Raw genomic sequence first — 17460 nt, 5'->3', positions numbered from 1 at the left:
ATTGCGCTAGCTTACACGGTTCAGGTTCTACAGGGATTTAAAAATAGTTACGCAAAACGGAGCATGCAGCTCTGACCGGCTTTAAAGGGTTAACAATGACTTTAAAAAATAATATAAAATAGTGTGCAACACCACTGAAGTTTTTTTTTTTTTAACTCTTTTCAACCAACGGCAGTCACTCTCCAAATAACTTCTGCTTAGCTTTCCGAGCTTCCCTCGGGTCCTCTTAATCAGCGGTCTCCAACCTTTTTTGAGCCACGGACCGGTTTATGCCCGACAATATTTTCACGGACCGGCCTTCAAGGTGTCGCGGATAAATGAGGGAGGGGCTAATAATCGGCTCAGTCATTTTTAATGATCGTTGAAAGCCCAGATCGTAATCGTGATTAAAATTCGATTAATTGAGCAGCACTACCTGATGGTATGCGTAACGCAGAGGTGTTGCTCCGAGACCAGTTTTGGAGGCCTTACATCAGTGTCACCAGTCTGCAGCCCAAGCCCCAGAGGACCCTGTCGGTACCGTTAAGGTACAGGGCCCGCGGGCTGTGCGGATACCTGGTGGCGTCATGCAGCTGGTGGCTACCACCTGTTTTCAGCAGTTGTCAGGTCAGGTTGTGCTTTTTGAGCCTTCTGAGTCCGGGTTGCCAGTTGGGTTGCTGGCCTCTCCATGTTTGGTCCAGGTGGATAAGGGCGTTGCCTACATCCCAGTCACCAATGTGGGGACAGCTGAAGCTGTTCTCCACCCACGGACCCGTTTGGGAGTGATAAGGTCTGGGTCAATGAGACAAAGGAACTGGAAACCTACAGACTGTCACGGCTGCCGAGGCGAGCCGCGTGGTGTTGGAGGAAAGGAGGACTCAAAATGCAGGCGATGCCTGATGATTCGAGTGATGTTTATTTAGAGGGTGGTGTAGTGGCAAACAGGCAGCGAGGGATGACAGGGAACTAAAGAAACCTAACTGGAAAAACTAAATAACAAACCTGAGAACATACGAAACGGGGAGAGACTTACATAGAGACACACCTACATGCACACTCACTTACGTGCACTCACATAGACATACGGGTACGCGCACACACAGGCATTCACAGGCTCGTGCAAACACACAGACACAGAGTTTGCAGCATACCATGGGGGGTTTTATGATGGGGTCACTTCTAAAAAACTGAGTGAAACAGACAAAGGAGTTGAGATCTGCAGAGGAGTTCTGGGGTCCTGTACATCTCCCTTCTAGAAGGTATAATCAATAAGTGTGGATTAATAAAAGTGTTGTGAATTGACTGCTGAGTCCCGGTGTTCTTTCTGGAGGCCTGAGGAATCTACAAACCGGGGGAAAACTGTTTTAAGGTAACAGTGTCTAACAAAAAACGTCTTTGCTGAAGTTGCAGCTGGTTTGGGCCATCATGAAACTCTAGTATAGTCAACACTGCGGTGGAAAATACTGCTGCATACTGTAAATCTGACCCTCTGTCAGCACTAATGTCTCAAATGGATTTCAGGTCAAAGTGCAAAAAACATTTGCATAATTACTAGTAAGTCTGATCTTGTAACATCTAAGGAGTCAAAAATATAGTGTCAGAGTTTCACTATATGTTACCATTGTGATCCCACATGGTGAAGATGGCTATTTCACCTCTGCCATTCATGCAGTGCCTTGCTCTGTTTGACTCATTAGATCTGTTTATAAAGTAAACAACACCACTCACCTTGGCAGATGTTGGCAGGGAAGCTTTGAAATTCACTCTGGTTATGATCCATTTACATCAAGACTAAAAAGACACCAGTGGTGATTCAGAAGTTGATTCAAAACCTGCCACCAATGTCCTTAATGAAATAGATTGATAGCATTGGCATGCTATCCTACAAGTCATTTAAATTGTTCTACAATTCCTTCAGTACACAAAGCAGCAGCGTTCAAATGCAGTCTCATTTTGAATGACGGCTTCTGTGGCGTCCTCGAAAAGAACTGTACTGCACTCTTCGGCATAAGCGACTGCCAGCAGAAAAGAAACTTTCTCTGTTACAAAAGGCCTTAAACACATTTAATTAAGTACTGTACTCAAGTAAAAAATGTATATATCTGTACTTGACTTCCCATCTTAAGACACTTGCATACAGTAATCCAAAGCAGACGCCACAGACGAGCAGGATTAAACAAAAATTAACCTTTTTTGGGGTTTTTCAGTGAGTCAAAAGGCTACGTTCACACTGCAGGCGAAAGCGCATCAAATCCGATTTTTTTGACCCTATGCGACCCATATCCGATCATGGTCTGACAGTGTGAACGGCACAAATCTGATATTTTCAAATCCGATCTGGGTCACTTTCGTATGTGGTACTGAATCCGATACATATCCGATGTTTTAGAAAGCGACTGCTGTTTGATGGTCAAGTCGCATTAAATCCGTTTTTTACGTCACTGACACAAGACAGACGCAAATTATCAGCGCTGGAGAAGACATTGTGAACCCTTCCTGGCCATCCAGTGTAGATGTTAGTGAAACTGTTGGGAAGACAACGTTGGAGAGACGTTAACATTTTATTTTTACTGTATAATCTGCAGAGTCTGACAGAAATCTGCAACTATCCTTTGAAGCAGCGCTCCTCTAAAACAGCAATAAGGATCATTATTAGGTTATTTACATTATTATGTAAATAACAAAATAACTTAAAGCAAAAATTGGGAAACGTAAAGTCCGAAGTCTTTATATTAAGGGCCATCAGTCAAACAATATTGTTTGCTCTGGGTCTAAACAGAGCGCGTTGTGTGTGACGTCTTCTTCTGTGCATGCGGGCCGCTTTGAGGGTTCACACTAGAGCACGTTTGCTGTCGCATTTTATTTGTAGTGTGAACGAGCAGACAAAAAAATCGGAACTGAGCATTAAGACCTGCAGTGTGAACGTAGCCTAATTCCAGTCAGTACGCTGAAAAAGTGTAATGGAAATGTGTTCATTCTGTTAGAATATACACGTTAATAAATGAATGTAATCCTGAAGAATCTCACTTAAACAATAAGTCATATATAATGTCTTCTTATATGTGTAACTTTTGTAAGCACAGATCTTTTAGAGCACTTAGCACCAGGTTGTGGAATAATGCTTTGCCTCATTACGTTACCTTGATTGCATTTATTCTTTTAAATAGCAGCTTAAGACTCATTTATTTAGACTGCATTATGTTTTATGTAAATGTGTTTTATATTATTTTGAAGCACTTTGTGATTCTTCTCCTGTGAAGACTGCTATATAAATCAATAAAGTAAAGTAGTTTTGTGATATCGCAAGTAAATGCTGGACTATCAATAATTTAAAATTGCTTAAAGTCAGTGAAGATGTTAAATAAAGCTTAATGTGCAGCTAAGCAATTATTTATATCTTTATATGCAGTGGTAAGGGAGCTTTCACTGCTTTAAGGCTTTTCAATGCATAGGTCAGCTTGTATGTCTTCTGAAAAAACAATTTTCACAGAACTAAACAAGAGAATGATTCTGTTGTTTAGTCAGAAAATCAACAGAATGACTGAAAAAAAAAACCCCATCTCCTTAAAAAATAATCAACTTTCATCATGCACATTCTTTGGGTTGTCAATGAGCTGACTGGTGCAGACCCATACCAACCGTGGCCAAATTCGAACACTTTAAACAGAAAGAGCTGAAGAGCTGCGACAGGGAGCTGAGAGGAAGGGACTTCAGTGGCAATGATCAGTTTCTCATAGAGATCCTGGAGCGACGCAAGGCAGCGACCAGAACACCAGGCCATGGCTCTACTGAATTGGGTCATCTATCCACATTAATTCCGTTTTCTTATGTTCTCCTTTCACTCTCTTTTTCTCCTGATTTAACAGAATTGTCTGCATAGGACAATTCTGTCACAGCTGCCGAGGCAAGCCGTGTGGTGTTGGAGGAAAGGAGGACTCAATTTGAGTGATGTTTATTTACAGGGTGGTGTAATGGCAAACAGGCAGTGAGGGATGACAGGGAAGTAAAGAAACCTAACTGGAAAAACTAAATAACAAACCTGAGAACATACGAAATGGGGAGATCAGAAGAGAGCCGCAGACGGGGAACACAGACGAACCGGCAACAAGCAGGAGAACACACAGGGCTTTAATGCACACAGCAGTACTCAGGGGATGAGAGACAGGAGGGCAACACACCTGGAAAAGTCAGAGCTGATGGGACAGGGGAAACGTAAACTGAACACGCTCACACGAGACAGGGACCTTCAGAATAAAACAGGAAACTCAGACACAGAGAACCAGACAAGACGCCGAACTAACTAAACAGATTCACAAACAGACAGTGTGACGCCATAGACAGACAGAACACAGAAGTGGGACCAGGGTAAGCACAGAACAAAAACCTAACAAATGGCAAATCATAACAGAATACCTAAACAAATACATAAACAAAAGCATAAAGAAACACAAAACACTGAGTCGGCAGACTCAGGACCATGACACAGACATTCTTAAACAATACATGAGTGATTTTGGTCTTTGCAATGCTTGGCATTCACATCACCACACTCTCTGTCTCCCTGTCTCTCTGCAATTTTCCTACTATAACTAAGCATTTTATTCTATTTTGTGTAGTATTTTATTCTACTGTATATAGTATCTTATTCTGTTTTTTATTAATTTTTACTGCTCTTATATATACTGCTCACTCACATCTCAGAAAGTGCTGTCAATAAGCTCCATTCTTTTCCTCTATGGCCTCATCTTGTGGCCATAGTTGGCTATTGTCACTGAAAGCTGCACGTACTTGCTCATGTGCGTTGTGGTCGTTCACAGTCAAGTGACTGTATGAGGCAACCTTCCGATTGCTCAGTTTTCACTGATCTGCACTTCATATGGATATTGACATTTAACCATGCCATACAGTGCTCAAGCCTTTAAAATTAGCAGATTGTTTTTCTTATTAATATTTTATAATTAAATGAATAAAAACACGTATATAATATACTTCTGAGCTCCTTTTCCATTGATATGTGGTCCTCAAATGAGAGCCACTGCAAACATATGATTTATCGAATATGATGCAAAAGATTAAACAGAATGTAAAATATTTCAATTGAGCTGAATTCTTAACATATGCATTAGTAATATTAGTCCATTTAAGACTGATGATTATTCTGCAGAAGCATCCTTTTTAATATTCGACATTTCATTGAAATTTTTCAGGTTGTTTTTAAACTGTGTTTTATTGGGGGTTTTTCCTTAAAGGAATGTTTTCAAAAATTCCTCCACCACATTGTTTTCTATAACGCTTAGGCTGTTCCTGTAAGGGTAGTTCATTTAAGCTGGATAAACAGGTTTCCTCAGTGGTTAAATCCCAAATTTCAAAGGTCAAACACTTAATGCTGTACAAAGATCTTGAAAAACTGATACATGCCTTTTTGACCTCCATATTAGATCATTGTAACTCGCTCTACTCTGGAATCCAACTTGCTCACTCCAACGATTACAGCTCGTTCAAAATGCTGTGGCTCGTCACCTAACCAGGACTAGAAAGTTTGCCTCTATGACTCCAGTGCTCTCTGACTTACATTGGCTGCCTATTAAATTTCGTATTGATTTTAAAATTCTGCTGCTTACTTTCAAATGCCTAAACCTAAGGCATTTGAAGTTATTTCATATTCTTCCCGCAGGCGATACGGTCTCTCAATCACACCACCACACAGTACTGACCCACACATATGGTTCTTACACACACACTGGACTTTCTGGACTTTGGTTTTGCACAACACTGGACATTATATTCTTCATTTCCAGTTAATACTTGTACAGCTGCTGTTATTGTGTATATATTTATTTATATTTCTTCATACATTCTTATATAGTTCTATATTGTGTATTTTGTTGTACAGTTATTTTATTTTCAACTTTAATTTATATATTTTATCTTATTCTTTCCCAGTTAAATTTACCCTTCATTCTAATTTGTGTTGTACAGTTATTTCATTTTTAACCTTAATTTATATTTTATTCCTTCCTAGTTAAATTTACCCTTTTTAATTTTTCATATTTATTTCCTATCTTATTCATAGCCTTTTCCTTTTTTGTTCTCTTTAGGTCACGAGCAGTTGTCCAAGCATTTCACTACATATCGTACTGTGTATGACTGTGTATGTGACAAATAAAATTTGAATTTGAATTTGAAACCACCTTGCCCCTGACTGTCTCACCAACCTCCTCAGTCTCTATGCTCCCAGCTGTTATTTACGATCATCTGGTCAGTTACTTCTGGCCCAGCTCAGGCACTGTCTGAAGACTAGGGGTGATCGTGCTTTTGCCTCTGTAGAACAAAACCTCTGGAATAGTCTTCCCGCTACCGTTCGTGCCTCTGACTCCATTGAATCCTTTAAAGCACGTTTGAAAACTTACCTATTCAACCTGGCTTTCCGACTCGCTAATTCTCACCGCTCATTAATTGCTGTATTGCTACTCTCTCTCTGGATAATCATGATTCCTCCCTATCTCTACTTACTGATGATTTTGCTTGTTTCTCTATTTTACCTTGTTTTAATGACTTCCTGTTAAGTGTAATCATTTACCTTTATTCCTTACTGTGAAGCTCTTTGGTGTACCCCCATGCTATATAAATAAAATTCTACTGTATTGTATTGTATTGTAATAAAGTACTTAGTAGTTTATTACTATTTAAATGATGTTAGGACAGAAATATTAGCTTCTTTCATGATGAATTAAGTTCTAATTAAGTTTCCAGTAAAATGATTAATTGCAGCCACAGATTCCCAATTCAGATTACCTTCAATGCAATAACTTCTATTTTCAATCTTTGCTTCATTTAAACTGCATCGTACTTATATCGATATGTTGTGATGGAAATTCCTTTTTCTTTTATGTATTGATCATGTATGTTAACAATGGTATACATATAGAGGTATTAGTTAAAGAGATGGAAAAGAAAGCATCATATATGTGTTTTATATTTTATTCTACACATACGCAATTAGGTATTGTAAGTTAGACTGACACATCCAGGCACCATGAGACATTAGGCAGATAGCAAAAGCCTTCTCCTTATCTTAGAGAGGAGGGGGCCTTGAGGGAACGATTCAAGAGGTAAATCTTTAGGTGACAGTTAAATGAAAAACAACTCTCACTAGGGGAAGGGGGCATAGGATGAAGTTTTCCTGGACCCTCTTTCCTACTGAAACACCTATTTCACCTGAAAGTAAGTTAGAAGCTTAAAGTAACATTTACATAATGCAAAACACTATGTGACTCTGTGAAATACTGTAAATGATCAGTTACTTAGTTCAACCATAAACATTTGCTTAGCAGAAATTCTAAACAGAATCAGATGCTGAATATTACAGGAACTGGCTTCTCTGTTGTGGTCACTGAATGCTGCTGTATTTTCTTTTTTGGACATTCTGATGGTGAACAGTCAGAAAACACACATGCAGTAATTGGTTTGTATTACGATCTAAGTCAGACTGCAGTTTTTGTGCTTTAAAAATTAAAGGTCTTATAATTTATATAACAGATACTCTCGAAGAGTATCTTATTTGAAAGTGGAGACAAGATTATCCACTGATCCAATTCACATTACCTCAATATTTTCTTTGAAGCTGGATTCAATTTAGATTCTTTCATCTTTTCTCTCCACGATAAAAAAAATCATAGAACATAAAATCAGTCTGCTACAGACCCCTAGTCCCACCAAAACATTCAGCTTAAGAGGAAACTATACAGTACATTTTCCCAGAAATAAATGTGGTTCAAAATATACATAATATGCTTGAATAACATGTCTGAATGTATTTTACCTTGTGTATTACATACAGTTTCTTCAAGGCCAGTGTACAATATACAGTTTAACCTCAATAAACCTAAAATTCAAGTACATACAATTGCCATACTGACAGTTACGGCAGTTATTAAGATGATTATCTAAATTGCATGTGACTGTGTTGGAAGAGATATAGCATAAATGCCCGTTCATCTCACGAGAGCTGTTGTATGTATTCATTTAAGTAAGTTTTTTTTTAAATTAAGAATGTTTTAATTTGGCAGGAGCTGTAGGGAGATGTTTTTATGAGACAGAAGACAATTATATGCTCCAGTTACACTTTAAAAATTTATTATCAAAATGGTTCAAATTTAAAATACGTTTTTCATGGCGCCGTGGACCTCCTCTCTCTGGCTCAGAGACAAAAGGCTGCAGTATACACTTTTTTATTGCATGTCACAGAAACATGGTATTAACATGATTGATCAAAACAGTTTAGATTGGCCTTATGTCTGATATCAGCTCATGTTTGTTCTTCTGAAGCTTTCTGGGCATCTCATTATATGGAAACGCCACTTCATCCTTCTGTCAGCAAAACTCCCGTTGCCATGACAACCATCTCTGGTCCTCCGTCAACCTGCAAAAAGATCCAGAGAGCTTTTCCAAGCCCAGAAATTTACAACCATGTTTATCTTCTGGTGCTTTCACTAGAGAGTCAACCCACCCCCTCAAATTCCTTGGAAACAGGGCCTCTCTCTGTAATGTCAAATAATATCAGAGTAGCAGTCCACCTCCAAAACTAGATGACACAATTGCTACATAGTGAAAGACAACAAAAAACATTTAACACATGAGAAGAAATCTCCTATTTCGGTATTCTTGTTCCGGTCTCGTCCTCGCTCCCATCCTCACTTTCCAGGTTCACCAACATACTCCAACAATGGGCATCTGAAGCTGTGTATTTAAAAATTAAGGAAAGTACGCAATACCAAACACACCTTTCCTCTCCGCCAGAAGCATGTCTAAGACCTTCCTCAGTGACGTGTATACAAATTGTTCAAATAAACCTGAAATTGTATGTTAAGATTAAATTAGCCAATTAAACATTACAGTGGACAGAGTTATGAAGATCAGACCTAATAAATAAACTGCTGGCTGGCAAATGCCATTCATTCACTGTAAGAAAGGTCATTGGCAAAAAAAAAAACCCAAAACAAAATCAAGTCATTAATTATCCAATAATTGAAATTATCCTACTGGACCAGCTCAGAATCTCATCTCTGATTTTTGCAGATGATGTGGTTCTGTTGGCTTCATCGGGTGAGGGCCTCCAGCTCGCACTGGAGCGGTTCGCAGCCGAGTGTGAAGCAGCGGGAATGAGGATCAGCACCTCCAAATCTGAGGCCATGGTTCTCAGCCGGAAAAGGGTGGAGTGCCCACTCCGGGTCGGGGATGAGTTACTGCCCCAAGTGGAGGAGTTCAAGTATCTCGGGGTCTTGTTCGCGAGTGATGGGAGAAGGGAGCCGGAGATCGACAGACGGATTGGGGCTGCAGCTGCAGTAATGCGGACGCTGCACCGGTCCGTCGTGGTGAAGAGGGAGCTGAGTGTAAAAGCGAAGCTCTCAATTTACCGGTCGATCTACGTCCCTACCCTCACCTATGGCCACGAGCTGTGGGTAGTGACCGAAAGAACGAGATCGCGGATACAAGCGGCAGAAATGAGCTTCCTCCGAAGGGTGGCTGGCCTCTCCCTTAGAGATAGGGTGAGAAGTTCGGCCATCCGGGAGGGGCTCAGAGTAGAGCAGCTGCTGCTCCACATCGAAAGGAGCCAGCTGAGGTGGTTCGGGCATCTGACAAGGATGCCCCCTGGGCGCCTCCTGGGTGAGGTGTTCCAGGCATGTCCCACCGGGAGGAGGCCCCGGGGCAGACCCAGGACACGCTGGAGAGATTATATCTCTCGGCTGGCCTGGGAACGCCTTGGTATTCCCCCGGATAAGCTGGAGGAGGTGGCTGGGGAGAGGGAGGTCTGGGCCTCTTTGCTTAGGCTGCTGCCCCCGCGACCCGGCCCCGGACAAAGCGGATGAAGATGGATGGATGGAAATTATCCTCTTAAGCAACAACGCCCCCATATACGGAGCCAAAAGGGAGGAGATCACATTTAGGGTTAGGTGTGCGTGCTAAAGAGGTTAAGTTCTTTAAAATAAAACTACAGATCTCGCGTCTCCCCTTCATAACCACCTTACTATCTATCCTCATTGTTGGCAGTCCGAATCAGCTGCGAACATCTTCCTCCTGTACAAAATAAATGCAAGCCCACCACCTCTGCAACTCCTCTCCTCACCAGATTTGTGACCTTTAGCGTGGAGTGAATAGTTGGTGTGTTGTGTATTCATTGTTTTATTTTGTGTGTTTGTGACATTCATTAGTACCCTCACTAAGGCAGGTTACAGTGTAAACACTGTCTCCAGGTGGAGCACAGGAGTGATACACCTCCTGTTTTGTATATGACTTTATTGTTTTAAAAATTTGGGCTTAAGTTTTCAAAATTTAGAATTTCAAGTTATGAAAGTTATAAACCCCTTAATTTAGAAACTGCAAGAATTAGGTGACACAGTCTGAGTGCAGATCTTTATCCACTTGGTAGAGCCCCAGAGCTAAACATGTAAAAGCAGGAAGTTGTTTTCAGGTCTGAAAACACAGCCTTCTCTGAGCTCATTACAATAAAGCATTTAACCAGAAATTCATATTAAATTAATATCACAGCTTAAAGTGAGGACATTCACATGGACAGAATCACACCCCCAATTACAGATACTGAAAAGGACTTCCCACATAAACATTATAACAATAGCCTACATGAAGTATTAAACTTTTTGGAATTAAACTATTGTGCTTGTTGTGCACATTGTTTTCCTGTATGGTTAGAGTAAGGGTGTACTTTTCCAGATATGGCTCTGATGAGTCATACAGGAAGCTAGCATAAGTACAAACCCACCACAGGAGAGATGGCTCATCAATGGTTACAGTTCTTTTTTCTTCTTAAAATTAGGTTAAAGTACTTCAAGCACCAGCACCCATTTGCTTTTCCTAAAACAATTGTGCCTTGTGTAGGCTTTCGTGCAGAATCCATGCACATACACAGTCAGGGTGCTCTGGAAAAGAACTGGAGGTTGTAAAACAAACAAGAAAAAACAGTTGATCCCGTTCAAGCAACCATAGACAACTTTGACATCTTTAAAAAAAAAAACCTGATATAGAACATGGAACTGTAAACAGCATAAAGAACACTTCACAGAAAAACACTTCATTGTGGAGCCTGGTATTACATGACGATAACATGACAGCTTTGGGGAGAGAACACGATTGCTGTGTTGTCATATATATATAACACTAAGGACAAAGAAAAACAGTTTAAATGGTAAATTGACCGTTTTTTATGCGTAACATTTACATTTAACCCTTATCTTCATGCCGATATTGCATGCAAATGAGCAACATTTCATCTTTTAAATACAATGCTACAAGCCTGGTAATCTGAGGGTAGGAGTCAAATCTTTACTTTGCATGCACGCACGCACACTCACACACACACACACACACACACACACACACACACACACACACACACACACACACACACACACACACACACACACACACACACACACAAACAAAACTGGGTAACAGCCAGGAATCTTGTGGTGTGGGTTTAGGGTGAAGGCTAGACTGGAGAAAAGAGCCAGGGTGCTCAGAATTACTGTAACAGAAGAAACAGGAGTCAAGGGGTGTTCTAGACACTGATCCAGGGTGAAACAGACAAATTGTGAACAGTCCGGGTTAGCAGTGAGTCAAGATTGGAGATCTGAGCTGTTCCAGTGAGTTGGGCAGGGAGGCAGGCAGGAGCATGAGCAGTGAAGCTGCCGAGCAGACCAGTGACTGAACAGAGATTTGGTTATTGGAAGTTAGAAGCTGGAGATCCAATGAACTGGAAGAAAACAGCACTCACCCTGACCATGACAATTTGTATGCACAGAAAGATTTTTGAAAGACAAAAAGCTACAACTGAATAAATTGTGTATAAATGTATTGGATGTACACATTTGTAAAATAGCTGTACATGTAGTCATATTGCTTCAAATTTGTTTGTGGATTGGCGCATGCATTTGTTAGTACTCAAAAGTTACACACAAATTTACGGTACACGTTTGCAAAGATTATTTTAAGCTTATGGATCATATGGTATGCATTCATAGCCATTTTGGGTGTAAATATCTCTCCATAGTAATGTAGCATGGGGGACATGCAGGCTCAGCAAACACATGGATGTGGGGTACATGTAGCCGCTGCACAGTGGAGTCTGGGTGGGAAGCCAACTGTTGATCCCAGTGTTGGTGTGAAATGTAGGATACATCTGGGCACCGCAGTGTGTGACCCAGGCAAGGATGCTGTGGGCAGATCAGTTTTGGTTGTAGACTATGGGCAGGGGCGGAGCGTGGGGGAGGCTTACTGGGCTTAAGCCCGGGTTGTTTTGTCAGAAGCCCGGGGTCTTTTGGAGTGTAATTTTTTCATAGTTAGATGCCTGGCTGACAACTGTATAAAACAAAAAGTACACACAATATTCGAAGCACATAGTGCACACTGTGGGAATTTACGACTGTGCGTGAATCCCCCCCTGATATTGGTATGATCCGAGCTCAGGCACTAAGCGACTGAGCGAGAGGGCGGGGCAGCTGCTGCCTGTGAGTGCACTGTTGGAGAAACGGAGCCAGCCATACTAAGGAGAGCTTAAGTTTGAGCAGGTACCAAAGCAAATCATTCGTACCGTACAAATAATGTAAATGTGACGGTGCATCACGAAAGATTGATATCAAACTGATCACTTGACCAATATTACGTTACTTGCTCTTCAAGTGAATCAACAAATGGCGAAATGAAAAGCCGAACAAATGCTATTTTTTAGAGAATCTTAGCTTACGTGTGTTTATTTCATATTTTCAGTTCTTACCCTCCCCGACTAATTCGGTTTCAGTTATGTACTGAAATATAAGAATGGACATTAGAGGCTTCTTTCAAAGAAAAAAACTCAGGTAAATGTTATTTTATATATTATGCTTTGTATGTTGTTCAGTATATTTCTATGCAAAACAAGAGGGATTTCAGTACACAGCAGGATATTCACATTTGTAACCAGATATTTACATACACTTTATGGAGAAAACATAAAACATTTTTACTGTACAACATCAATTTAGAGTAAACTTTTGTTTTAGATAAATATTGAAATATCTTTTGAATTAGTTAAATGTCAGAATAAAGAGAGACAGAGCTGTCTATTTTTTATCACTTTGATCAAATTTAGGAGTACATGTACACTAAGTTTGTTAATTAATAAGAAAACTGCAGACGATTCCATTCTGAGCTGAAGAAGCTTCTGATAGGTTAGTAGAGTCCATGTGAGTAAATTGGTGGCACAGCTGTGGATGCATATAAGGCAAAACACAGAGCCTGTTTCTGTGACATGGGAACATCAAGAGATGTCAACCAAAACACCAGGAAAAGAACTGTGGAGCTCCATAAGTGTGGCTCAGTTTTGAATACAATTTGGTGCCATTTGCAATTAAAAAACACAGACAGTTTCTCTCTTTACTCTTAAAGTTAACAAATATGTTTTTTATATTTATCAATCTAAAAAAATAAACATTTAGTCTGATTTGATGTTACAATTAAAAAAGTGTTTGTGTTTTCTGAAGAGTTTGTAAATATCTGTATATTTGATGATTGTCAGCACAAAGAGAGAGAGAGGAACAGAGAGGGAGAGAGAGGAGCAGAGAGGGAGAGAGAGGGAGATGGAGAATGAGGACAGAACAGAGGTGGAACAAGAGCAGGTGAGACACACATGTTAGTCAAATGGTTGTTTACCAAAAGTATCACCGTATCACAGGTCCTCATGTATCTCGTACCTAGTGTTTCTTTTTAGGTTTGTTATTTTTCAAATTCTATATTTATTAAGTTCTGCAGGCTTGTTTGCACAACAAGGCTAAATAATTATATAAACTTTTCTCAATCTAAATATTGTACATTGGTAGAATTAAAAAATAAGTGTAGTGCAGGTCTATGATGATTTTTAGTGCTACTATTATCTAGTTCTGATTCTGGTTCTGTCTTGGTTAAATCCTAAGTAGTCCTGATTTTGAACTGTTGTAGTCCTGTTTTAATTCTGGATCAGTTCTGGGTCTGGTTGAATTGGGGTTTAGTCCTCATGTCTTGATACAGCCCTGATTTTGTTCTGCCTTGCTGCTTAAAAACTAGTTTAAGGTGTCCTGCACATGTGATATATATTTTTCCCTATATGAAGTCATTCTTTTTTGAACAAACTCAAAACAGAGCCTATTAATCTTTCAGTCATTTTTACCCCCCCCCCCCCCCCTCCCAAAAAAAAAACAAAATCCCACATGCATACTACCCTTTTGGGCTAAGCCCCGGGTGTTTCAAATGTCTGGCTCCGCCTCTGACTATGGGCTCAAATTGTACAGGTAGAGCTGCTCCAAAAACCCACAGAGCCCAGCAGCCAGCGCAAGAAATTCTGGATCCTTTGCTTTTAGTTAGCAGTTAGCATTAGCAGCATATCCTGCGTCCGCACTGTGACTCACAGCAATGGTCCCGGGTCAGCCCTGACTTTGTGTTAAACTAATCCTAAAGTAATAATGGTATTTCTAACCACTGATATACCACAACTTTATCCTTTCAACAGCTGCTGAAAGTTATTGGGACCTAACTGCTATCGGATATTTATATAGAGATCCTCCAGCTTCAAACTGTATTACCCTTCAAGGACCTGCAGTTCAAAAAAGCGCCCTGCTGACAGCCAAACCCATCTGTTCTCTGATTGGATTGTTAAATTTGTGATTGACATGACATTGACCAATCAGATGAAAGAAAGAAAAATAGGGTCAAAATTCGTCATTGTAACTTGCAGTTTCACACGTTTTTTTTGGGCTAAGTCCACACACAAATCTTTTTTACACACACAAATTCTTTTCACACATACAAATCTTTTTTACACATACAAATCCTTTACAAGTACAAAAGTGATTTACAAGTACAAAATATTTATGACCACAATTTGAGCCCATAGTAGACAACTCCAGAGGAGAAAATCACGTCCTGTTTAAGGAGCCAGCTCAGACTTATAATAATAATAATTCACAAACCAAAAGCTCAGTCTTGATGACCTGCTCTGACATTGGAAGGAAAGAAGGTGATGCGTGGGTTTGCTCACTGTGGAAACAGAGTTAGGCTTTGTTTTTGGTTTCCCCCCCATTTCCTCCCTGTTGACATTCTGAGCTGGAGCTTCTGCTTCAACCTGTGGTGGAGTTCCTGGCAGCTCATTCCTTCCTGCACCTGTTCTTAATGAAGGAACCCATATTTGAGGGGCCGACAGGAGCCACAGTCCTCTGCCAGATAATCCTCTCTGCTATGTCAACAGTTAACCCTGTCTTGTTTTTGTTTAACCTTAGTATATTATTGCCATTTACCCAGATTTTCTGCTTTCCACACAGGAACTTGTCTGAATTTACTGTTGGAAATTGGTTTGCTTAAACCTCATGTCACCTGTGCACTGTGGATGCTGCTGGGACCATTCCCTTTAGCCTGCTAGCTGAAACCTGTAAAGAAGGAAATCACCAGCTAACCACCTCCCTGCCCACTCTCTCTCTCTCTCTCTCTGTTCCATTCCAGGATCCGTGGACCGACCACGGCTGGACCCGTAAACCTTGCAAATTCTCTCTCATTTTTTAACAAATAAATCAGGTTTATGGTCAAGTAGAGGTGGCGCGTTTGCAGTCTGCTCCAGTCCGGGGATTGCCTGTCTGTCTGTAGTGAGCTCTGTTTTCAGAGTGACGCGGTTTGTAAAGAATGTGGTTCAACAGTTTGTGGAAAAACTCTTGCTTGTGCCTTTAGTGAAACTCAATCAGACAAAAGTGGTGCAGTTTCTAGACGTGGTTTTCACATCTTTATTGATGCACCAGACAGATAATATATTTACGAAACATTTGGTGGTAAATGTGGTAGGCTGTTCTGAAAAACAGGATCCATTGTGGTTGCAGTATCATTCGCATGGTTCAAATGTGCTGCATGCAGATGAAACAGAAAATGTCAGTGAAATGTGTTTCTCCCTTTTAATTCATTTTTCCTCATGGGTGAACATTAAAGAAATCATATGTTACATTCATATGTGAATCCAGGAACTTGCTGTTTATGTAATATTGTGAGGATTATTAATGTCTGATAACAAACAAAGTGTTTTATGAAGTTAATTTTATTTTCATGCAATACAATGTGATTTTTATGAGATATTCAGAATCTTTGATGCAGTTGTTAACATATATTATAAGCACATAAGCTGATAAAATCAGATATACCAGTGTTAAGCTAGTGCTGTCTCAACAGTCTGATGAGGATCCCACCCCCATCAGACTGTTTTTTGTTAACTACACCCCCTCAGTCATTGTACACAAGTGTCCAGCCCCTGAACTCTTAAGAGGTTTTTTCAAAACTCAGGCTGTTTGATTTCGTGGCTCCTTAATGTCTTGGATATTTATACTGAATAAATGAGATAAGAGTGAAACTTTAGAAGGAAGAAATGGTAAGACATGGATCATTTCTATACTGTAGCCAGTGGTTAAATATCATAGTTTTGTTCATTCTGTTACCATTAACACAACAATAAAATTTCAATGACATATGACATAAATATACATAAATAAATGTAAATGTGAATTCAGTTAATTATGATATTAATTATAATGTTAATTTATTTTCATCTCTTATATGACTACTCCTGATTTCTGTCCAAAGAAATAAAAAGTATATAAATAAGAGTTTTGTTGTAGATATCATCCACGTGAAAGTTAACACTAAAAGAAAAAGGGAAACATTTGTGCAGACAAGGGCAGATGATTATATATTATATTTAGTTTGATTAATATTTTCTTCAGTGCCACATGCCAACATAATGGAGCAGTTTCCAGGGGGGTTATGACCCCCCCAATAATCAGACCCAACCAATATAACCCCCCCAGTAAAATTATGAATTATCTTGCATAAATAGGCTGTTGATTTTCTTTACTCGTTTCAGCTATTACCAGCAAAACAGTTGCATGTTTAATCATCTGGCAATTTAAAAAGATTTATTTATTTATTTAGACAGAGATCTTGACCCCACCAATGTTCAGCACAAAGTTACGTCCCTTTTAGTGAAACTATATAAATTTGATACATCAAAGGCAAAAGACAAAGTGTAGTCATTTTGTTGCTGTGAATATTTTTTATATAAATGTAAGGGGAGTTAAAATGTCAGGATTTTTAGATGTTCGAACATTGTCTCAGATTTCAGTGTGTGAAAAAATGCTTTTCAAGTTGGTTGATGCACCATTTTTTAAGAATATGTGTATTAAGTATTGATATATGAAGCAATCACTCTTGTGTCCAAATTTATTACTGCAAAATTTTTATGTAAATGCATTGGGTATGCCAGATATTGACTCTCCCTATACCAGATGCTGACTTTGCATCTTTAGTACTAAAATAAATAAAAATAATCTGCCACCTGACAGCTGTTGGGGGCAGGAGCATTAGAACTGCAATCTTTGCCCTTAGGTCCTTTGCTAGCAAACTGTCTACAACGTGAGTTTGTGT

The sequence above is a fragment of the Astatotilapia calliptera genome, chromosome 4, assembly GCF_900246225.1.
Source record: "Astatotilapia calliptera chromosome 4, fAstCal1.2, whole genome shotgun sequence".
In the NCBI taxonomy this organism is placed as follows: domain Eukaryota; kingdom Metazoa; phylum Chordata; class Actinopteri; order Cichliformes; family Cichlidae; genus Astatotilapia; species Astatotilapia calliptera.
The sequence above is the reverse complement of the archived record's forward strand: the minus strand, read 5'-3'. Positions refer to the sequence as shown.